Source organism: Ovis aries, chromosome 3, assembly GCF_016772045.2.
Source record: "Ovis aries strain OAR_USU_Benz2616 breed Rambouillet chromosome 3, ARS-UI_Ramb_v3.0, whole genome shotgun sequence".
In the NCBI taxonomy this organism is placed as follows: domain Eukaryota; kingdom Metazoa; phylum Chordata; class Mammalia; order Artiodactyla; family Bovidae; genus Ovis; species Ovis aries.
This window is the reverse complement of record NC_056056.1, coordinates 112,241,921-112,266,176: the sequence shown is the minus strand read 5'-3', so window position 1 is coordinate 112,266,176 and position 24,256 is coordinate 112,241,921. Positions and strand designations below refer to the sequence as shown.

The following is a 24,256-nucleotide window of genomic DNA, read 5'->3' as shown; positions in this document are numbered from 1 at the left end:
TATCAATTATGGTAGAGCTTTTCTTGATCATTTTAATTTACTACATGGAAAATGTTGGTGTTGGTAATTACCTTTCAACTGCTTGGGGAAAGGTTCATTGTTGTTTTTTTAAAGTTGCTGTGCTTGCACAAAAATTAAGCTGCTTCTTATATTCAAGTCCTGGTCCGCTGAAAGGGTTCTGCCTTTCTGAACCTAGAAACATGACTATCACATTTAGTGATTTCCTACCCTCCATGGGAAAAATTAGTTACACGAAGCAATTATCCTTCAATTAAAAATAAATTTAAAAAATAGTTACACAGTGTTCTAGAAAAACTGCTCGCATGAGAGAAAACAGTCTTCCGTCAGAGCTTTCCTTACCATCCCAGCGGCTTGTGGACTTGGGGAGCCCATAGAAGGAGAGGTCGCAGGGACGGCTGGGCTCCTGTTGGGGTGGGACCTAGATTCAGGCCCTGAAGGGGCCAGGAAGTTCACCTTGTGACCTGGAGGAAGTGCTTTTGTTTGCATTTGTAACATGTTTTTCTTTTCATTGTTAAAAAAGAGCCTTGACTGTATCTGTGTTTCCTGGAGTATGGCCCATGGCCCATGTTTATCAGAATCAGCTGGAGGGCATGTACACGCCTGGGTCTCACAGGAGACTGCGGATCAGGGCCACAGCCTTGGGACCCTGGAGTTTGCATTTCCAATGAGCTCCCGCCTCTCAAGTCTGAGATGCCCCCCGTCGGCCGCACTGTCCTGCTTGGCGCAGGCGTTCTGAAGATGCCTAAGGCTCAGGGCTGTTCCTGAAACAGAACCCCCAGAGCCCCCAGTTTTAACTTCCGGTGCTTCCTGACAGCCTGTCTTCCCAAAATGCAGGTATGCTTTGTCCCTCTACTAGCTCCTTATTCTCTTTTTTCTTCGTTTTCTTTGGTTTTCTACTTTCCCACTTCTGACCCGTTGAGATCATAGTTTATTCAGTTAATCAGAGTCTTTAATAAAGTTTCCATTTTTAGGGAAATTTTGCAATTTGTCTCTCATGACTCTCTAAATGAGTTACGCTCTAACCAGTGTTGCTCCAAGATTTACTACACAACTCAGGTATTTTTTCCTGCAAAATTTAAGAATACTTTTGGCCCCAAACTTGTGATACAGTTTCCAAGTCTGACAGTATCCTCTGGGAAATATGGTTCCTTTATTTCAATGACTCCTTCCCCTACCTAGTAAGACTTTGCTCTGCCTGCCTTCTTTCTTGGGAATAATGTGGTCCTGAAAGAGCAGAACTAAAGGGTAATCCACTTCAAGTGTGGGGGGAGCCCTGTGCTGTGTGCTGTGCTTAGTCACTCAGTGGGTGGCCATGCCCTCCTCCAGGGCCTCTTTCCAGCCCAGAGACTGAACCCAGGTCTCCCACGCTGCAGGTGGATTAGTTACTGTCCGAACCACCAGGGAAACTCTTGTCCATATAAAAAAATTGGTGCCTTCCCAAATCAGCTTCTTGGCATCACTCTGATGGTGATCCCATGAAAGAAGCGTTTGCTCACCAAGCTGCCCCTCCCGCGCTGAAGCCTGGTGAGAGCATTCCAGAATGTCCCCGTAGGCCTGAGTCCAGGCTTGCTGCCCAGATGGCATTGCGCTTCAGCCTTCATCAGTGGGGACCCTGCAGGGCAGAGGAATCGAGAGTCCCAGCCTGGGCACTTGACTCTGACGTTATGGCCTGCTGCTTCTGTTCTAATACTAGACACTATAGGAACCGTGTCTCTTCCCTCCTCCTTCCTTCTTTCCTGCCTTTCTGTTTCTGTCCTCGTCTCTCACACACACTCAGTTTCTATTGTCCTCATGCAAGCTGTCTCTCACAGTTGCAAGCTCACTCCCTTCTCTCGCACACACACCCTCACACTTGCTTTTATGCTAGGTTTCATGAAGAGAGTAGAGCGGTGCGGAAAATGTGACAGTCAAAAAAAGTATGAGCTGATAAGTGTAGTAAACCTGGGGAAACAGTATGGCCTGTTCATTCAGACTCTGCTTTGTGTCTTAGAGATGAGTTTGGAGAGGGCATCTCTCATATTGAGTTGTATGTCCAGCTTCAGAGGAAGGTCAGAAAGTCTTTCTTCAGAGGAAGGTCAGAAAGTCTTGCACATGCCGTATCTCAAATTCCTTTAGCTTAAAAATATATGCTATGTCCAGGTGTTATATATTGGGGTTGTGTGTCTTGAACCCTATCACAAAGGAGAAAAGAGTTTGTTTAGGGTTCTTACTTAGGCTGTGAAAGGTTATTAGGGCTTTCTTGATATGAAATTATATAGAATTTATTTGGGGGCAGATATAAAGAACAGGGCACCTAAATGGAGGCAGTTGTTCCATCAGGAAATGTAGATGCTGACACAGGAACACTGCTGGCCAGTGTATGGGAGTCACACCAGTGGGAACGTCACCAAGCATATGGGTTGGGTTAGAGAACAAGCTTATTCCAGTTTCTAAAGAAGGGCCCAGAATGGGGTATGCAAATTACAAAGCTATGCAAAGAAGGATTTGAATCCTCTTTTTCCTGGCTGAAAATTTCCTGATTCAATATTAATGACATAGTTCATCAGCTAAAGCATTCCACATAATAGCCAAAACCATCTGGACACAATCAGGGTATTCCCAAACCTGCACTCTTGGAGCACGGACAATATTCATAAGCCTTCTAATTGGCCGACCCTGCCTAAGGTGCAATGTACATGAAATTATTAACAATGCGAAAGCATAGGTCACAGTCTTCAGAGAATATTTCCTTCTGAAGGGCATCACTGATGGAACATCAATTTCTGATACCAGAGGCGTGGAAACATGTCTGCAATAAAGTCGCAGAATTTTTGAGTTAGTAGATCAAGGTCATTAGTTTTCATCTCTCAGTTAGTGAAGGGTTTTCTAGAGGATGTCAATAATAATAGCCACTGAACAGTAAGGGGGTGATGGTACTTCATCTTTCTGGAACACCTACAGTTTGCCCAGTGCTTCCCTGGTGGTTCAGGCAGTAAAGAATCCGCCTGCAATGAGGGAGACCTGGGTTCAATCCCTGCGTTGAGAAAATCCCCTGGAAGAGGGCATGGCAACCCACTCCAGTATTCTTGCCTGGAGAATTCCATGGACAAAGGAGCCTAGCGGGCTACAGTCCATGGGGTCGCACAGAGTAGGACATGACTGAGTAACTAAGCACACAAGTATATTGCAAGGATTCTCTCATTAAGTGCTACCATTTCTTGAGCACCTTCTCTATGCCAGGCACTTAATTTATACTCTGAATTCTCACACCATAGTATCAGCTGCTGCTGCTAAGTCGCTTCAGTCGTGTCCGACTCTGTGTGACCCCATAGACGGCAGCCCACCAGGCTCCCCCGTCCCTGGGATTCTCCAGGCAAGAACACTGGAGTGGGTTGCCATTTCCTTCTCCAATGCGTGAAAGTGAAAAGTGAAAGGGAAGTCACTCAGTCATGTCCAACTCTTAGCGACCCCATGGACTGCAGCCTACCAGGCTCCTCCGTCCATGGGATTTTCCAGGCAAGAGTACTGGAGTGGGGTGCCATTGCCTTCTCCACATAGTATCAGCAAGCTAGGTATTATTTTCATCCCTCATTTCACCAAGAAGGAAATTGAAGCTGATAAGTAGTTTATTCCAAGTCAATACAGTGGAATACAGTGGAAGAGCCAGGGTTGACATTAAAATATTTAACCAGGGCTTCCCAGGTGGTGCTAATGGTCAAGAACCTGCCTGCCCATGCAGGAGACACAAGAGTTGCTGGTTCAGTCCTCGGGTTGGGAAGATCTCCTGGAGAAGCAAATGGCTACCCACTCCAGTATTCTTGCCTGGAGAATTCCATGCACATGGGAACCTGGTGGACTACAGTCCAGAGGGTTGCAAAGAGCCTGACATGGCTGAAGTGACTTAGCAAGGCCAAGGCATGAGCTAGTGAAAACAGGCAATGGTCCCTGGAGTCCCCTGCTGGGCCAGGCATTAGCTCTTTAGTAATTGGACCTGGGGGAGTAGGGCTGCAAGATGCTTTGTGGGACAGGTCTGGGACACCCAGGTTTGTTGGGAGTGGGGATGGAGCACACGTGGGCACTCAGGGAAGGAGTTATCTGTCAGCCATTCCACTGGGTGATCGCCCAGGATGGAAGAGCAGTGCTGAGGGGCTATGCTGGCGAGAACCTCATTCCATTCTTTGTTTATATCTGCCAAAGCAGTGATTCGTGATTTTTTTCTTTTTTTTTAAGGTCTGAGGTCTGGAATCCTTCTAAGAATCTAACAAAAGGATAAAACTATCTTGCTGGAAAATACACATTGGTATGTACACACGTGCATGAAACACATATGAACATTAAACTTTAATTAAAAGAATTTAATTATTCTAGAATTAACAGTCTGTCCTCCAAACACAGTAACCCTCTTTTTGCCATTTTGCCTTTCTCCCAGCCTGTGCCTGGCTGGAGCAGCCTCGGGCCTATGTGGCTACCAGCTGAGGAAGGCAGGAGCAAAGGAGAAATGTTCTTCCCATCCCAAGTTCAATTATGGGCAATTTTCCATAGAAATGTGTTTCCATCTGTTGATCACTTTCTAGATTATCATTAGGTCCATATTTCTAGAATCCTGTGAGTTAGCAGGCTATGAAATTGCATGGGGACAGAACCACTCACCTTGTTTCTCTGAGAAATGTGTTCGATCTGTTCCAAGCAAACAACTTCTGAATAAAGCTTTGGAACTTCTAAGTTGGGTCCTTAGTAAGTTGGGGACAGACTGTGCTCCATTTGTGAAAGAGGAGAAAATATCCTATTAGACAACCATGTAATTGGGCTGCAAGCCCAAAGGCTTAAAAGGATGCACATAATGGGAAAATACTATTTTTAATTTAAAAAATTGAAATATGTACCTCATGACATTGACACTGTTTTTAAGCCCCTTGTGTCCTTCGCGGCCTAATGCATCGCTGTGGTGTTGGTGAGTGCAGAGAGGACTGTACTTTTTGCAGCTGGTAAGAATTTTTATATAGACATAGATTTTTTTTAAAAAATCTTTTTGCAAGGCTGAATAACCAGCTATTTTAATGATCTTAACCACCTAAAATTTCAGTGCTTTGGATTCAATTTTGATGCGTAGTGTTCTATAGAAAGTACAAGCAAAAATGAATAATTCATGATTGATGTGGTACATTCATGATTTATTTACAGCCCAGAACTCGTGGTAACTCAGAGAACATCAAACACCCTACACCCTGGCCTGCCATTTAAAGCAGCATCTTTAGAGGGAGAAAAAAGACAAAGCACAGAAGATATTAACTTTGTATAAGGTAATGAATTAAAAAATCTTAAATGTTTGCTGAGAAATAAGTTGAGCAATGAGGAAAGTAAAACATGGTTTTGAGAAAACTAGAAGCCTCCTGATCGACTACTGATGCCGTGAGAGAAAGTTTGTATGCCATTATTTGTCATGGCCTTCTCTCTAGGCTTTCTCCTAATTAAATTTTCATCATATCTTGTGATTTTTTTTTAGTCTGAGTATTCCTATTTCCTAATAAAATTTTAACTATGGAAAAAGCCTAAAATCTCTACAATGATTAAGAAAGGGACATAATTCTATCAGAGAGTATAATTCAGTTCAGTTCAGTTCAGTCCAGTCACTCAGTCGTGTCCGACTCTTTGCGACCCCATGAATCGCAGCACGCCAGGCCTCCCTGTCCATCACCAACTCCCGGAGTTCACTCAGACTCACGTCCATCGAGTCAGTGATGCCATCCAGCCATCTCATCCTCTGTCGTCCCCTTCTCCTCCTGCCCCCAATCCCTCCCAGCATCAAAGTCTTTTCCAATGAGTCGAATCTTCCCATGAGGTGGCCAAAGTACTGGAGTTTCAGCTTTAGCATCATTCCTTCCAATATATCCCTCTCCAAAAGGGGTGAGGGAGAGTCTGGCATGATCAGAAACTCATGTGAAAATAGCACAGAATCCCAGTTGCAAGATAAAGAATACCTTTTGGCTCGTCCAGACAGTCCCATTACGGAAGCAGATTGGGAAGAAAGTGGGCCAGGGGCTTCAGTAAGCACAGAGTAAGTTGCCCCAGTATCTAAAAGGAAATCGACAGATTGCCCTCCCACAATTATTTATACCCAGGGTTTCTCAGGTGTAATTAGGACGGGAGCTTGTGTGGGGACCCCTGGGCACCTTCAGTCCTGATTGTCTTGAGAGTCTGACCCCGGAGACCTACGCCTCTGAGGGCAGTGTCTCTTCCAGTGTGGTCCTTTGCAGACCGGACATAGAACCGGGGCGGCTTAGATGCCTGAGAGCAATCCCGCCTCAGGTGCCCCTCCTTCCCACAGTAATAGCAAGCCCATCCCTTTTCACCTGGGTCCCTCTGGGCATTTTTCTCGGGCTGTTTAAGAAATCTATCTTTTAAGATCACTTTTCCTTCTTCACTTTCGGGATCAATCTCAGTGAATCTGAGAAGGGCTTCTCTTAGTCTACCTAGGAATTTACCAGGAGCTTCCTTCTCCTCCTGTTCTATGTCTGCCAATTTGCTATAGTTTAAAGGCTTAGAACGTGCCTGCCTGAGTCCTTCAAGAGTACATCTGACAAAATGACTCTGATCCCATCTTCCTTTAGCCGTGTTGTAGTCCCAGTCTGGTTCTATAGTTGGGACCGCCTGATTCCCAGTGGGGAGGGCCGCTATCTCATCCTCCCTCTTCTCTACTGATTCATTACCAAGCCATTCATCTCCATAAGCAACTGCTTGTCCCAAAACTCAAGTCTTTGAGTCCGGAGTCAGCGTTTGTCCTAAGATATACATCACATCCTTCCAAGTAAGGTCATAAAGCAGAGTAACACCTTTAAAAGCTCTAATATATTTTTCTGGGTCCTCCAAATAGTCTCCCAGATCCTCCTTGATTCTTTGTATTTCTTGATAAGAAAAAGGCTTATTAACTCTCATAGACTGATTATTTCTCCCGGTGGGTGTTTCATGAAGAGGCAACAGCTTGTGTGGCTGTTCCTCAGTCTCTCTGGCTGCTCTGCACACATGATCCCAGGGATAGACTGGAGAAACCTGTTTTTCTTTTTCTTTTTCTCTTTGTCTGCTGTCCTCCATCTCATCTCTTACTTGGATGGTCTGAGTTTCTACTGAAACCAGAGTAGTCTGAGGTCCTACTGAGACAGGAGTTGTTTGGACCTCCATGTGCGCAGTTTGAATCTCAGTTTGGATTTCCACTGAGACAGAGGCAACCCTTCTAAGGGGGATTCTCTGGTTTTCAGTTTGCTCAGCTTGGAGCCCTGGGTACAGGGGCCAAGTAGGAGGACAGGAGGGAGCTGAAGGGTTCACGCTCAAATCTATACCCTTAGGACATAAGTCTGGCATAGTTCGCAGAGAGAAAAAGGGCAACACATATGCTACTTCTACTCACTTCCCTTGTCCCTTACGGAACCGGTCTAATTGTACAACAGTATTATACTTAAGAGACCCTCCAACCGGCCACCGTTCGCTGTCCTCCAATGGATACCTTGGCAATGCAGTATCGCATAGGAAGACCAGGTGTGTCTTCTTTAAGCCAAAGTTCCTAGTTTGCTATTTTGCAGACGGTTTGTTAAGCATCGCAGGTCCCCGTCTCCCTTTACCGTCACTGTCATCACCCCTCATCTACAGACTCAGCTGGGAGGCTGTTTCAGGCATAACTTCTTACAGGGTGGAATGCTATGTTAATCTGGAGTCACCCTCTCTCTCTCTTCAGTCGCTAAGTTGTGTCCGACTCTTGTGACCCCATGGACTGCACTTTCCAGGCTCCTCTGTCCATCTGATTCTCCAGGCAAGAATATTGAGTGGGTTGCCATTTCCTTCTCCAGGGGATCTTCCCAACCCAGGGATCGAACCTGGGTCTCCTGCACTGCAGGCGGATTCTTTACCTACTGAGCCATGAGGGAAGCCCAGAGTCACCCTATTGGTGATCAAACAAAGAATTGTGAGGGTTGGTAGGTGGGACTAAGGATGACACAGTATCTCCATTTGGTAAAATTACATTTTCCTCTCTACAAAAAAGTAATTATATCAATTGGGAAAATGGCTACTAAAAATTATTTTTAAATTCTTCATGAGTTTTCATAAAATGCAACTCCATCTGCAGTAGACATCTCAAGGCTAAAGGATACTGTCTACTTGGCCCCAGGCCCAGGGGACAGTGTGTGTCCCCTGAACCAGGGCAGGAAGCAGATGGGAGGCCTACCTACCCAGGCCTGCATGAACCCTGTCATCACATTTGAGGCGAATTTTCTGTGATGAACAAGCTTTTGAAACTTACGTGGTTTTGCAGGTTCATTTCTCCAGCGGTCAAGTTCTGCATTCTCTAGGAATCCCCCCACCCTGTTACAGTGTCTTTATTAGCAATAAAACCTCAACTTTAAAAATATGCTATTCCATGGGGCTTTGTGGGGGGAGGAATTCTCACCATATAATGCTGCCTTCCACTTTTTGTATAGATGGAAAAGGTGGAAGTAATCACTATTCCTGGGAGACGTACTTTGGCAAGTGATCCTTAGCATGGATTTTACCTCTTTTCCTTCTCTTCAAATTTAACTAATTCTTACGGGAGTTTGTCTTAGCTCCAGCTTCTATAAAAATTACAATAGACTGAGTGGCTTATAAACTACAGACATATATTTCTCACAGTTCTGGAGACAGGGAAGTCCAAGAGAAAGGTTCAGTGTCTCATAAGGGCAGACCTCCTGCCTCACAGATGGTCATCTTCTGCTGTGTCCTCACATGGGAAAAGAGAGGTCATCTTTCTCACAGCTCTTCTCGGAAGGGCACTAACTCCATTCATGAGGGCTCCACCCACATGACCTAATGTCTCCCACAGGTCCCACCTCCAGGTACTAATTAAAGATTATGGCCTCAACATATAAAGAGAGGTGGGAGGGGGGATGCATGCATTAAATCCATATCAGAGTTTATTCCTAAATTTAAAAAAGCATGAGAAATAAAAAACAGGAACTTTGAAGAGACAAAAGACACTTCTGTCTCCATGGGGAGAATGGCGGTCCTGGTCCCCAGCTTCAGCTGGACCGGCATACTACACACTGCACACTCGCTCTCAAATCTGCTGTGCTGTTGGCTGTGGTTGTCCCAGGGACCCAATAACTTTAAGGCTTTGTTGGAGGCAAATTTGCCCGCGTGGGCAACCGGAGTAGCATTTAGGGTGACATGTGAGGCAGGACTCCAACTTGGCTGTTTGCAAGCCTGTTGTTAGGGCACAGTATCCATATGGAGCAAGTGTGACGTCCATCACAGCAGGTACCAGGCTGAAGGCCTCTCAACAGAATCATAAATGAAGACAAACTAGCTCCATTAAGTATGTTGTAAAATAAATTGTTCTTCTCCTACTTCCTCTCCCTGGGGCTTTTTTAGTTCATCTGTGTGATATTACTAACATCTGTCTTACTTTCTCCTGTAGAACAGACAGTAAAGTCAACTGCTTTAGAAGAAAGTATAGACATCTTGCCAAGCAAAGAGGAAAATTGTGCTCTTTGAAACGTGCAGACCCCAGTTAAATAGGAAAAGGGGAAGCAGACCCCAGGTGATAGAAGCAAGTGTTGCAGAGTGGAAAGAACAGACTCTTCAGTGGGGAAATCTCGGACTCTGTATGGACACTGCCCCACAAGTACCTCCGACAAGCCACACGTACCACTGAGCTAAATCCAACACGTGACCTAGATTATGATGCTTCTAGGGAGAGTGAATCTGTGTACACACCATGAACAAACGACCTATGAACAGAGTATGGCCTGTGGACACTGGTCCTGCGGACCAGCGTTGCTATGAGTGCTGCTGCTGCTGCTAAGTCGCTTCAGTCGTGTCCGACTCTGTGCGACCCCGTAGATGGCAGCCCACCAGGCTCCCCCATCCCTGGGATTCTCCAGGCAAGAACACTGAAGTGGGTTGCCATTGCCTTCTCCGGTTGCTATGAGTAAGTCTATCTAAAACAGCTGTATCAACAGGGTTGGGTCTCTCTGAGGTCAGTTGCCACTGCATAGCATAGGAATGGGAGAGGTTCTGAGATGTCTGCTTTTGCTGAGATGGGACCCTCGTCTAAGCCTCTCTCTGGAGCACAGTACCGGGATCAGGACCTGTCTCCTGTAACGACCCGCAGTGACCAGTGGGCGGCTCACCTGAAACGGGATTGAGCCTAGAGCATGTCCGCCTCTGAGGTAAGCCAGAGTGTGGGCTGGAGAAAAACAGCTGAACAGGTCATTTAGCTGTTTTCAGATCCTCTAGTCTGCACAGTAAGTATGGTACGGTGAGTGTGGGGATTCAGCTCAAGCTGGAATTGATCGGACATGAGTTGCACACAGGGGCAAGTAGGCTTTCGCCAGCACACTAAGCCCTGCTGGCTCATAGTTGCTCTCCGAAGTGGTGGGTTGAAGAGGATCCTAGGCTTGAACCTGAGCCCAGCAGGAAGAAAACCATGGCCAGCGGCAGTACCCACCGCGGACCAGGGATGGAAAATGTACCACGTGCCATATGCGCACCACATCTGACGGCTGTGCTCTAAGCCCAGAAAAGTAGGTTGGAATCTACTCATAGAAACCTTCGAAAATCAGACTGAAGGGTCTGGCCTTTATTTTGAGAAATTTTGCGTTTCCTTTGGTGAGGACAGCAGTTCTGAAAGTGGGGGATGTAAATGTCTTTAGCAGGATCCATCCCCTCCACCTGCCGGCAGGCCTGTGCAGCTCCCTGCCATCCTAAACATTCAGTCACGCCTTACACTCAGACCACCTGAAGGCATTTGAGTTTGCAGCCCTGTTGCATGAATTAAAGAATCACTGATGGATTGTGAGCTGGAAGATGACATGCTGAGAACATATTTTAGAAAGATGATTCTTGCAAAGATATAAAAGATGGAGGGAAGAAAAAAGTAGAAGCTGCAATGCCAACTAGGAAGCTCTTGGAACCCTTCGCGTAAGTTGCAAGACCTAACCTAGAACTATAGGAATAAAAAGAGTGATCCAAGAGATGGGCAGAAGTGATATCAGGGTGTAGACTGAGTGAGGGAGGTGGAAAGAAGAGAGACTTCAAAATAACGTCAAAGTTTAAGGCTGAGGGCCTGGGTGGAGACTGGTGATCCTGTCAATAAATATAAGGAATTCAACTAGAGGAACAGCTTTAGCCTGGGATGTAGGAAGGAAGAAGATGAGCGGATGAAGGGCAGAACCCAGTTATTTTTTTTTGATAATGCCACTGTTACATGGACTCACTCACAACACAGCATTTTCCTGAGAAATCCTGTGAGTTAGACATGGTATCTTGTCCTCCTTTGCCGAGACTAATGGAGGGAGACCAGTTTGGACAGCTGGCTGGGATTAGAGGTTTTGTTGGTGGCTCTGGAATACAGCCAGATTAGCTGAGCTGGAATCTGTGCCCTTGGCCGGAAGAGCAAAGGACTCACTGATAGTCAGCTCCTGCCATTTCTGTTACAACGTCTCATCAGGCTTCAGCTTCCTGTCCTCTCCTTGCCAGCTGGCTGGTCACTGTGCCTTCCTGCCTGGCACAGCTGCGGGTAGAGGTCACACTGAGCTTGTCTGATGCCTCATCTCTCTTGGTCAGGTGTGAAACTGATAGGGTGAGCGTGACAGGGAGTGGGAAGGTAGGGTTAGGTCAGCAGTGGGCGTGAGTCCAGGCTTATCAGATGCCTGGCATGCACTCTAGCTGCCCACTGGGTCTCTGAGCCCTGCTTTGTGATGCCAGGTGTGGAGTTTGCTGATGGTACATCCCCTACCCAACATCGTGTTATCTTTCTTGATGCCAAGACACATTCTCACCTTTGAGTCCCAGTCCAGATACCAGTTAACTTAGCGGGTTGGTATGAGCTTTTTATTGTTTTTGTACGATTGTGCAGATTGACTGGGCCTCCAGTGACTGTCTCACAGGACCTTTACCCATGGGTAGAGCCAGAATACCCAAGCTACTTCATTCGCATGCCTGGTCCCTTAGCAGGGACAGCTGGAAGCTGGACTCAGATGGGCTACCGATGGCTCTCTCCCTCTCACCATATAGTCTGAGGCCTCTCCGTTCTTCATATGGCCTTTGCACACAGTCTCTCCAGCAGGTAGCTGAACATCTTACATGGGGCCCGGGGATTTGCAGAGCAGAAAAGCAGAAGTTTCCATGTCTTCTCATTGATGGCTTCAGCGCGGAGCTAGCACAGTGTCACTTCCGCTTTGTTGTGTTGGGTTAAACTGAGCTATACAGCTAGCCTACATTCAGAGTGGGAAGAGACTTCTTAAGGATGTGACTGTCGGGAGGTGCGGTTCACTGGTGGAGGGGTGGGCAACTGATGGCTTCGCGTGTTTCTCAGAATAGAATCCTCTGAGGACTTCTGTGAACTGTGCTGCACACCCTCTGACCTCAGCTCTACCCATCGTCCGCCCCCTCCACTACTCTCTAGCGGCACTGGCCCCCGTGCGTGCCTTCAGCCTGGGAGAGGCGGAGGAGGAAGGAGACATTCAGGGAGGTGGTTGGGGTGAGACCCCGAGTGAGTCTTGCCAGACATGTAGGAACCATTTAGGAAGGTGACTCATGGTGAAGAAATCCCAAGAAAGGGTAGAGCATTTAAGAGCACCGAGGATCTTGAAAGTTGACAGTTGGGTGGCTAGAACATCGAGGAGCTATTGGGATATTACAAGGAGATGGGGCTAAGAGAGATAAAGAAGGGCTGGATTATGACGGGAACTATGTGCCAAGCCAAGAAAGTTCAATAGGGTTTCCTGGATACCGAAGAACTGTAAGCAGGATAAACTTGTCTGGCTTTGCATTTTAGAAAGAGCACTCTCTGGCAGTTTAGAAGATGCACTAGAAGGGTAGAGACTTTTTAAAAATAGAGGGCTCAATTAGGAAGTTATTACAAAGTGTCAGGCAAGACAGGGGTGGGAGGGCTTCCCCTAGCATATGTAAGTCTGTAGGCAGAATATTTGGAGGGGTCCTGTCTATGTGAAAATTTTGATTAAAAATGTATTACAGAGTTCACTGCCCATGAAAGAAGATTGACTGATGGTTTAGAAAACGGGTGAAGCTGAGATACTCGTAATTGTTTTCTATCCACTCAGTGAACGAAAGATTCTCCATAGGATCCAGGGCCCATCTGTTCCTATTTGGATCAAGGAGCTCTCTCTTCATGCTCCTTCTTGTTACTTATGCTGTTCCTGGCTAATTTCTGTCTCCCACTGCAAGCAAAAGGTAGCAAGGCAGTTATTACTCAAATGTCATCGTTTTCTCAAGCTATTTGTATCAAAAGAAGATAGGGATTTTTGTTCCTGATTTCCCTAAATCAGTTCTTCCGTGCTGGGTGTGTCGTTACTCCTAACGGGGCATCAGCCATCACGCTGCCTGTCATCCTGGCTTCCAGGGGTCCTCACCGATGTTGTTACTCTCTCAGAGATCGTCATCATTGATGAAGGCCACCAATGCAAGTCTTGTCCAGGGGATGCAGGAAAATGTGGATAATAATTCATTTTCCACTCACGTTAGATTTACTGTTCAGAATTTTGTGCCTTAAATGTAAAGCAGCTCATATTCCAACCATGACTTCTTTTGAACTCTAGGCCACAATCACTGCGTTCCTAGAATGTCATCTTTTCTAACACTGAACGCACTCTGAACTTCCATGCCACCACTTGCAACGAGGATGGAAGAGGAGCTTGTGGGCCTCATGGGAAGAGCACAGGTCCATTGACTCGAGGAATGGCCGTCCATCTTTGGACAGCCTGTAAGATCTACCTGGGAGAGCGTAATGTCATCGTATCAGTCAGAGGAAAGAAAGGACACTGATCAGAAGACCTGTTACACTGCGCAGCAGTGATCTCAAAGGCTCCTGGAGGTGACCGGCCTGGTCAGTCCTGAGGACTCCCAGATATGCTGTACCTCTCCCGCAAAAGGAGTCGGCAGCTGCCCTTGGTGCTAGCAGCAAGAGTCAGAGGTGAAGGATTCCTGCAGCCACTGTCAACGCCCTCGGGTGCGCAAGAGCAGAGGTGGCTCCGCAGTTGGAGCACGGACACTCAAGCGCCTCTGGACAGGCCCAGAGACGCGGCTCAGATCCAGAGATGGGCAGTGGACGGTCAGTTGTCCAAAGCCCTGAGTTTTCTTATGTCTTCTGTGAGTGTAAGTGTTAGTGACCCCAATCAGAATGTCAGCACTGCTCTAGCAACCCAGTCTGAAGCTCTGTTATGAAAGAGAAACTAATAGTACGGTGGCCAGCCGGAGCCATCTGGTTGTCAGTCTGCTCTCCGGGCACTGGGGCTTGGCCATGGGATGGCAGAAAAACCCCAGAGGGAAAGTGCCAGAGCTCCCTGAGGGTAAGTGGTCAACCACTGATACCAGGATTTCAGAGCGCCCCGTGAGGAGGAGAGACAGGGCCCGGGAACCACGCAGGCTTGGGGGTGCTTTGCCTGGAGGGCACTGCTGGACTCAGCCAGTCCCAGGCACTGGAGGGGACTGAGGAAGGTTTAAGGATGGCCCTCTAAAACTTGAGGCCCTCTTTGTAGCAAGATGCCCTGCTTGCCCTGTCTAAGGGCGCTCCTCACAGTTTAAGGGGCACTGGATTGAATTGTTGGGGGTTCATTTGAGAGACTCTTAAAAGATGCTAAGGGAAATGACCCATAATAATGATTTCTGAGCTCTTCTTCCCCCTCCACTTCTCCTGAACATATGTGTGTGTGTGTGTGTGTTTTCAAACACTCTTAAATACTTAACAGCATGTAAACAGGTACAAGCCCAGATCATGGTGATTAAAGTGAGTCATGGGGGCTCAAGATCAGGGGTACTGAGCTCGGGACTGATGGCTGAGCTCGGTACCCCTCCCTCTGAGACCCCTCTGTCTCTGTGGAGCCCCAGGAGAGCCAGAAGGCCCCATGGAGCACAGTCTGAAAGCCACACACAGAAACTGCACGCAGGCTGGTGGCGGATACTAAGTCTGAACGCTGCACAGGCCGTTGTCAGTATTGCAGCCATCCACCAATATTTCCCACATGTTTTCTAATCAGCTTTGGAAGTTTGTCGAACTTCAGCCACTTTCTTTATGTTTCTTTTTTTCCTTAGGAATCCAATTCAAATCTTTACTCAGTCTTATCATTCTCCCCTGCTACCCGCTGCCCTACATAAGTCTATAAGAAACTTTTAGGTAAGCAAGTTATTGCTATTTATAAACAGTTTATAATAATTCCCCCCAAAAGGAGATATCAAAGGAGTAAAATAAACAAATAATGAATCCTTACAACCAAACGAATTGTAATGAAACATGTCAGGGAGTATCTACCCCCGTGCTTGGTTCTGCATTAAGGACAGGGTCCCTGCAATTTCATTTAAGGCTCACTTGGAAATTATTTATTTTTGCTGGAAAGCCAGGCAATTGTTTTTCCTCCCAAATCCCTTTACCAAATGGCTGTAGGAGGGTTTCACTGTTTTCTGGAGAAGAACAATAAAGCTATTGTGCTTTAAACTGGAATGATAGACAGCAAAGGAGGCCAACCTCAGCACCCTCCTGCCACAGATAAAAGGGTTGCTTTGAAATTCTTGTCGAGCAGCTGACAGTATTTTCATTATTTCTGGAAGGCTAACACTGTAAACCTTTTAACCAAGCAGGACATGGTGTCCCCTTCCTCTGGGTAGCCAGTGTAAGTTAGCTGAAACAGCACACATTCTGCCTGTCCCAAAGCTTCCAGAGGCTAAAGGCCGATAGCCTACAAAAGTGACGTCACTAAAGATGTAGAAACAAAACTCAGACAGGTCATAAGGAATATCCCATCAAAGTTGACCCCTGAAGAAAATGTGGTACAACCCAAAAGAATCTCCATTTCAGTGGCCTGCCAGGGGAGACCTGGATAGAAATTGGGCTGTAGGTTGCAGAGAGGAGGGGCCAGAACAGGGGCGGTCTCCCACCCGTGGAAGGAGCAAGTTAATGACAGAGGGGCTGCGTTTGATCATTTTTCTCTTCGCAAAGTGAACCCTGAAATTTTAGCCGCATGTCTCCCTGATCCTTAAAAAGGCGCCACTCTAGGAGGAGCGACTAAGCACACACACCCTGGAAGATTGCTCAGACGTGCTCCTGTCGTCCCCCTTGCCTCTCAGCATCAGTAGTGCCACCTTCAAGGTGTCTCCAAGTGGGGAGAGAGACAGTATCAACCCACGCACTCGAGCGTCCATCAGGGCACAGCTCAGTGTCATGTCCTCGGAAGCCTCCTTGTTCCTTTCATTCGGAATTAACCTCTGCTGCCACCATGAGCTGAAAACCTTTGCTTTACACATCATGCCTTGCACTGCATTGCGTTGTATGTTTTAATGGGAAGTTCCCTAGAGACATGAATCCTGTCTTATTTATACTCAATTCTCTGACGGCATCTACACCATGTTTGACTTTTCTGGATTTTTCATATTCTTGGATGTTAACTGAGAATTTCACATGCTGCTGTGCTGTGCTGTGCTGAGTCACTTCAGTCGTGTCTGACTCTCTGTGACCCTAGGGACCATAGCCCGCCAGGCTCCTCTGTCGATGGGGTTCTCCAGGCAAGAATACTGGAGTGGGGTGCTATGCCCTCCTCCAAGGAATCTTCCTGACCCAGGGATCAAACTGAGTCTCTTACATATCCTGCGTTGGTGGGCAGGTTCTTTACCACTAGCACCACCTGGGAAGCCCATGCTAGGTAGATTTAAAAACGATAAACATTTGTTTATTGGCCGTTGTGATGAGACCTTTTGAGAAGTCCCTGCCTATGTCTTTTCCTCACTTTTCTACTGAGTTCCCTAGCTTTTTCATATTTATTTGTAGGGTTATGTATTCTGGATGAGAATCCTTTGTCAGTTGCTGAATATTGCACTTTGTGGCTTCTCTTCTCATTCCCTCAGTAGTGTCTTTTGGTGAAAAGACATTCCTAATTTCATGTAGTCCATTTCATCATACAGCTAGTGTATCTTAAGAAATCTTTGCCTAGTCCCAAATCGTGAGGGTAGTCTCCTAAATTTTCTTCTAGAAGCACTATTTTCCTTTTCATGTTTAGATAATCATGGATCAAGTTTTTCTAGAGAGGTGTATAAATATCCACAGCTCTCAAGGTCACCGTCACAGCCTAGTTCTTACAAATGCATCAGGGCTTACTTTGCAAGCACTCAAAGAGGGCCTTTTAAAGAGAATGCTAGCTGAGTTGATAAAATTTTCTACACTTGACTTACTTCACTAGGGCCCTTTGAACACGGAGCCAGACTAAGAGAGGCAGAAAAGATGGTATGTCAAAAAAAAAAAAAAAAAAAAAGTCTTCAATGTTAACCAGTGTCAGATTTAAATCCCAGCACAACTTCTTAGTTGTTCGTAATGTTGGGCAAGTTACTTAATTGCTTTCAGGCTTGGTTTCCTGATCTGGAAGGTGGGGATAATCATAGCATAGATACTGGAATGTTTGCTATGTGCCAGACTATACCAAGTGCTTGAGCTTAATCATCTCATATGAGCCTCAAAACAACTCTACTGGTTATGTACAATTAACGTCATATTATGTCCTCTTTATGGTAAAAAGAGCCACAGAGCAAGTCAGTGGTGGATCCAGGATTTAAATCTGGGTGGACTGACCCCAGTGGTCACAGATATAAATACTGTGCACACTTCAGTACTAATGATCAACAGCCCTGTTGCAGCCGTAAAATGAAATAAACCATGTAAAGTGCTTAGCTCAGTGTCTAGACCCTGTTAAGTACATAGTAAATATTGGGGTTTGTGAACACAGTGATTATCGAAGAACTAATTTGTATTATCCTCATTCCCAGGCACTTTGAAAGTTAGAGCTAGAATCCTCATCTGCTTCGGGAAATGACATGAAGAAATCTTTGGAGTTACAAGTGAAAAAACAGTGACCATCATGTGCCGGTATGATTGGCACTGAAAGCACTGGTTGCACAACCAGCAGCCTAATCTGACTGACTTGCTTCGTTTCCCTACAGCCTGTCCTTCCTTCCTGTATTCTTCCACTCGGCAAGTATCTGCTGAGTGTTTTGTGTGTTACAGGCCCGTTCTAAGGGCCAGAAACACAGCAGTGAGCCCAACAGTAAGTTCTCTGCCCCGTGACCTTGCATTCTGATTGGGAGAGATAGACAATAAATACGGAACTGTGGGCGGAGAAGGCAACGGCACCCCACTCCAGTACTCTTTCTTGGAAAATCCCATGGGCAGAGGAGCCTGGAAGGCTGCAGTCCACGGGATCACGAAGTCGGACAGGACTGAGCAACTTCACTTTCACTTTTCACTCTCATACACTGGAGAAGGAAATGGCAACCCACTCCTGTGTTCTTGCCTGGAGAATCCCAGGGACAGAAGAGCCTGGTGGGCTGCCACCTCTGGGGTCGCACAGAGTTGGACACGACTTAGCAGCAGCAGCAGCAGCGGCAGGGAACTGTGGGTGGCACTGCTGGTAAAGAACCCGCCTGCCGTGCAGGAGACATGAGATGCGGGGTCAGTCTCTGGGTCAGGAAGACCCCCTTGAGGAGGAAATGGCGACCCACTCCAGTGTTCTTGCCTGGGACAGAGAAGCCTGGCGGGCTATAGTCCCTAAGGGCCCCTCATAGAGTCAGACCTGACTGAAGCAACTTAGCATGCATGCACACCGGCCATATTTAGGAAGTATTCTGAAGGTACATACTGCATGTTAAAATAATAGTGAAGAGGCTAGAGGCAAAGGGATTTATGAAGAGGGCGTCCAGGGAAGACTGCTTTGTTGAAGTAACATTCGAATAGACACCATAAAAGTGAGGAGAGCCGTTAAGCTGCTTGGGGATATAAAGGTGCAAGTGGAGGGAAATAGTTTCAGAAGCCCTGAGGTGGAGTGTATTGGAAATATGCAAGGAACAGCAAAGAGACCAGTGTGACTGGAGCAGAGTGAGCGTGGAGTAAATGAGACCAGAGAAATGTGTTGGGCAAACTGTGGCAGGCCTTAGGACCTTGGTGAAGGAGAGTATTAGTGAGAGGCAGTTTTATGTAATAGTTAAGAAGGTAGTTTCTGTCAGCAAATTCTCCAAGTCCATAATAAATGCTGGCTTTACTGTTTATGTGACCGTAAGCATATCTCTTTATGTATCATTTGCATAGTTTCCTTATCTGTAAAATGGGTCTTGGTGGTGCTTTACTTGCTAAGTCGTGTCCAACTCTTGTGACCCCATGGACTGTAGCCTGCCAGGCTCCTCTGTCCATGGGATTCTCCAGGCAAGAATACTGGAGTGGGTTGCCATTTCCTTCTCCAGGGGATCTTCCCAACCCAGGGATTGAACCCGGGTCCCCTGCATTCCAGGCAGATCCTTCACTGACTGAGCTATGAGGGAAAAGCCCAAAATGGGTTTCATAATATAGAATTAAGCTTAAGCAAAGTCTGGCAAGCGTGGCATCTAGGTAGAGAGCTGAAATTAAAGCATTTCTTTTTTGAACTTGTAATTTGTGGATGGTATTAAGCCTTCGCTTTCTTAAATACCAAAAATAAATTTTGTATTAACTGTACAAAGGGTGGTGTTTCAGACTGTTAACATGAGGTAATGTATATGAAGTAATATATACACTACTCAAGTAGTGTATACGAAGATGAATCTAGGCCATAAGGCTATAACCTATAAAAGATAGCCTTTTGTCAGTGTTCTAAAATGCAGTATAATTAGATTTCCAGTCTAGATTCTTGTGAAAACAACAAAAGCAGCCAAGTACATTGTCAAGATTTTAATTTAGCAAGTGGGATGAGCATAAATATTTTGTAGGGTTGTTCTTCCTTACTAAAGGGTGACCTCTATTACAGTTGAGATCTGATGTATAATTGGCAGTGCTGATGTCGTTAATGTCTCTGATTCATTTCCCAAAGAGAAGAGAGAAACATAGGCGGAGAGGAAGCTGGGATTTATTTGGATTCTTTGCTTCCAAATGCAACACCCCCTCCAATTACATCTCTTACTACCTCAATTAACCATTAGCCCAAGGTTATTTTTTTTCCCTCCAGGGTGGTGAGTAAGCAAAATGCTTGAGCAGCAACCTCTATGCTAATTCTGCAGTAGAGGCTGACTGAGATTGTGAGAAGCCCTGCTCTATTTGCATTCATTCAGCCGTCCCTTTGTAAAACAGTGACCCACCCTGCGGTAATTGTAAAATCCACTGCGCTGACCAGGAGAATCCCAGAGTTCCAGCTCACTGCTACCTCTGCTCTTCCCTCAAGAACAGGATCAAGGGTAAGAAGAGTCACTGAGACATGTTTCTGGAAAGTGTAGTCTTGTTGAAAGTGTTTAAAGTAGACTGTTTGGGGGAAAATGTTCTGTTGGCACTGATTCTTTGGGTATTTTTCATCCCATAAGTCCACGTAAGATGGATCTAGAAGTTACGTTTATGGGATAATGGGTCAAAGACTAGAGATCAGAGAAATTGTTGCCCAGGAGATATATTCACAGCTCCTCTCACTCCCCTCACATTTCCTCATTTCACGCCCAAGAAGGAGTCTGTCTGTGCCATGGGCTCTGGATGACTTTGCCTTGATAGGGTCAGAGCTTAAGACAAAAGGCCTAAGAGCTCAGACTGTTCTGGTTCAATGTACATTAACCGAGTTGTTTGGGGTCCGCTCTGGGTCACAAAGCACTGTGCACCTGACTTGGGCTACAGCCCAACTAAACATCACATGTTCAGTGGCCAGCCTCATTTCCTGTGCATGCATTTCCCTCTAGAGCAGAATCCAGGTGTGCAGAGTGGCTTGGCCGTCAACCCCTCCATCTTCCTGTACTCCCAACAGGTGGTATAGCTTCGATGAATCAAAGAAGCATATGCCCTAGGGACCACCAGTCGTGGAGTAGATGCCCACAGAGCAACGGAAGTTTGGTAGGACTTGATATCAGAACAAAAAGGGAAGCCTGTGGGGCGCCAACTTGGCCAGGACTTAAAATGCTGGACCAGCAAAGAGCTGAGTAGCCAAGGTCAGCTCGGCAGTCAGCACTGCCTGCTGGGTCTGGAGGCTCTGCCTTCCACTGCTCTGGAAGCTCAACCCAGGACCCCAGCCAGGGATGGGGAGCTCACCATCTCCTCAGCATCCCATGTGTAATAAAAGTGGGTGGCAGGGGGAGTTCTCTTTCCAGAGAACATTCTCTTGTTGCTTAGTCAAATAAGGACCAGTATGTTTCAAAACATGTGGCATTTGGGCAGGGGGCAGGCACAGCTCCACAGCCCTTCCTCTGCAATCACAATATCCTAAAAGCTCTGAAGGCTCAATCCTTATTGGTGAGTGCAGGGAGGAAAAAACTCATTTGGTGGAAAAGACAGTTCTGATCACTAACTGTGTCTCAGCGCTCCCACTCATCACTATCATATCTGCCGTGTGCATTTTTGTTCCTTTGAAATTTGGGTTTAGTTTCACTCTTCGAAAAGAGTAGAAGCTGTCCCTGTAGGCAACAGAGACGAGAAGAAAAAGAAGTACCTGCTGTAATCAATAATGCAGTAGGAAAAATTATTACAGAAAACAGAAAGGGGTGTCTGTCTTAATGAAAAATGGAATATCAGAACCAAAACAAAGCATGACTGAAAACTGAATGGCCAGCTGCGGAAGATTTTCTGTGCAGTGATGATCAAGAACTAATTGCAAAGGGCAAACAATGTAGACCACGGCCGTGTGTTTATCAGATGAATTTGACAGTGCAGAAGTGAGCGTATGCTTCCAGTTGGCCATAAATCAAGCCGCTAACATATACTACAAAAACTGAGCATTGAAATCAGTGTGAGTATTCAGAAGGCTGTAGTATCAGTCAAGGTTCTCCAAAGAAATGCAAACAATAAAGTATTATTTTGTATGTTTTAAAATATATGTAAAAGAGATCTATTTTGAGGACTTGGCTCACATGATAGTGGGGGCTGGCAATTCCAAAATCTGATTTCGCACTGAGGCCTTCAACTGCATGGATAAGACCCACTGACATTATTGAGGGTAATCTTTACTTAAAGTCAACTAGTTGTAGGTGTTAACCACATGTCACATAATACCTTCACAACAACATCTAGACTGGCATTTGACCAAATAACTAGTCACCAGAGTTAAGCCAAGTTGACACATAAAATTCAACCACCATAGCTGCCTGCAGAATTTAAGAACATCATAATGTAAATACATAAGAAATTTGTAATGACAGCACTCCTACTAATGTTGAAGAAACTAAAATCTCAATAAACTTCCTAAAATAATGTCTGATGTGTACCTTAACCTTGAACATATTTATAATTCGGATAATAAAGCTTCATGTTCATTTTTTAAAGCTTTATGTTTATAAAGCTATAAAAGAAACATTATTAACAGTGGCTGGAGAGAGAACACCTGCAGGGTTTGACAACACTGAACAGTGGGCTGCTCTCGCGAGCTCTTCAAAGTGCCACGTGCCAATTCCCTCATCTCTCTCATTTCTGGATCTGTTTCTGTCGATTAACGTCTTCTTAGCTGTGAATTACGTTTCCTTGTTTCTTCAAATGTCTAGTAACTTTTAGTGACTCTTGGAGTATAAAATTGCATACTTGATTTTGTTGGATTTATTCTTTTTCGGGGGAAGGGGGTAAAGTAGAAAAGAATAGCTTTGTTAGGCAAAGGGGGCCACAGCAGGCCAACACCTCCAAAACCATGTGTCCCTTGGTGAACTTAACTCTTAAGAGTGTTGGATTTTGTTGCTGTTGGCTTGGTCCTTCAAGGCTTTGTTAGGTAATTAGAATAGGAAAAAGGATTCCAAAGTGGCGGTGACTAAAAGACAAAGAAGGGAAGAGAAGGGAAAACGGAGCAAAAGAAGGTCCGAAGACCGGAGTGAGGACCTCAGGTAGAACATAGCCCTCCTGGCTAGCCCGGTTTTCACAGGGCAGGCTCAGAGGGAGGGAAAAATGTGAAAAGAAGAGCCAAAACTGAGCCAGGGGCTTCTCTTCTCTTCATGTCTTTTGGGTCAGTGTGCCCTCACACCTCGAGGAGGTGTTTCCCTTTGCTTGCCAATAAAATTCAGCTATAAACATTGGTCCATCTGTTGTTTCAAATTTTTGCTGCGACAAGACAGAACCAAGGAAATCGCACACTCCCTCAACAGCTTGAATGTTTCAGGGTTTGTTTTTTAAGCCTTGTTAAGGTGGGTTTAAGAGTCACCTTTACTTCAGGGCTAGTTTAATCTTCCTGCTAATGTGTGCTCCTTTTGGGGTGTCTGCCCAATTCCCTGGATGTTCAGCAAGGACTCTTCACTCAGAATGATCAGAACTTGAAAGCTTCTCAGCTCTGTGTGCACTCTGGGAATTATCTAGCTTACAGCTCCCTGGTCTTTTCAATATATGAATTTTAGGAGGACACACCGGAGAAGGCGATGGCACCCCATTTCAGTACTCTTGCCTGGAAAATCCCATGGACGGAGGAGCCTGGTGGGCTGCAGTCCATGGGGTCGCTAAGAGTCGGACACGACTGAGCAACTTCGCTTTCACTTTTCACTTTCATGCATTGAAGGAAACGGCAACCCGCTCCAGTGTTCTTGCCTGGAGAATCCCAGGGATGGGGGAGCCTGGTGGGCTGCCGTCTATGGGGTCGCACAGAGTTGGACGTGACTGTAGCGACTTAGCAGCAGCAGCAGGAGGACACACTCAGCCCCATACTATCTGCAGATGCCTCTGAAATATTATGTGAAGTGTAGTATATGGATGGAAAACCTTTCTGAAAAAATTTTAAATTCTGAATTATTAAATACCCAGCCACATAGGGTTCTGACAAGAGATTGCTAACCTATACGAAAATATCCTATAACTTCTTTCATTACAAGAGATGGGATTATAGAACTATTAACCCAGAAAATAATAAAATTTTACAAAAGTAAAAGGATATTTCAGGGTTTGTTTCTCTCGCTGAGCTGCCTCCTTTCTGAAAAGGGTCAGGGTTGCTATGAGTGGGGTCTAGAAATCTCAGCTGTGCTTGCCTTTCAGCCTCAGGCTGCCCTCACTTCCCTGTAAAGTCTTGGAAACCTTCAGTGTCTCCGCTTGCTGTCAGGAACACGGCTGGGCTCGCGGAGCCTGTGACAGGCACACGCTCCTCTCTGCTGCAGCTCTGCCTCTTGCTGGCAGAGTGTCCTTGGGTGAACCTGCCTCCAGAATGACAGTGATAGCAGTGCTTACCTCAAAGGCCAATGTGAAGATCTGATGTAATGATTCTCAGAAAGTGCTTAGCGTAGCGCCTGCGATGGAGAGCAGTCTCAGCGGACGGCTAGCTATTGTTCCCACTGC

General features: G+C 46.0%; 1 long non-coding RNA gene across 3 annotated transcripts; it reads left to right on the top strand.

Annotated features, from left to right (window-relative positions):
* The first annotated feature begins 619 nt into the window (after nucleotides 1–619).
* Nucleotides 620–23,855, top strand: LOC105611136 (uncharacterized). 3 transcript variants are annotated; one of them, XR_001039009.4, is made up of 5 exons: nucleotides 620–855; nucleotides 4,231–4,300; nucleotides 5,182–5,300; nucleotides 13,587–14,336; nucleotides 17,794–23,855. It is a non-coding gene; the product is annotated as an uncharacterized LOC105611136 (long non-coding RNA). The 3 variants fall into 3 exon arrangements; XR_009599877.1 differs by having other exon boundaries at nucleotides 9,443–14,336; XR_009599876.1 differs by having other exon boundaries at nucleotides 13,587–23,855.
* The last annotated feature ends 401 nt before the right edge of the window (nucleotides 23,856–24,256 follow it).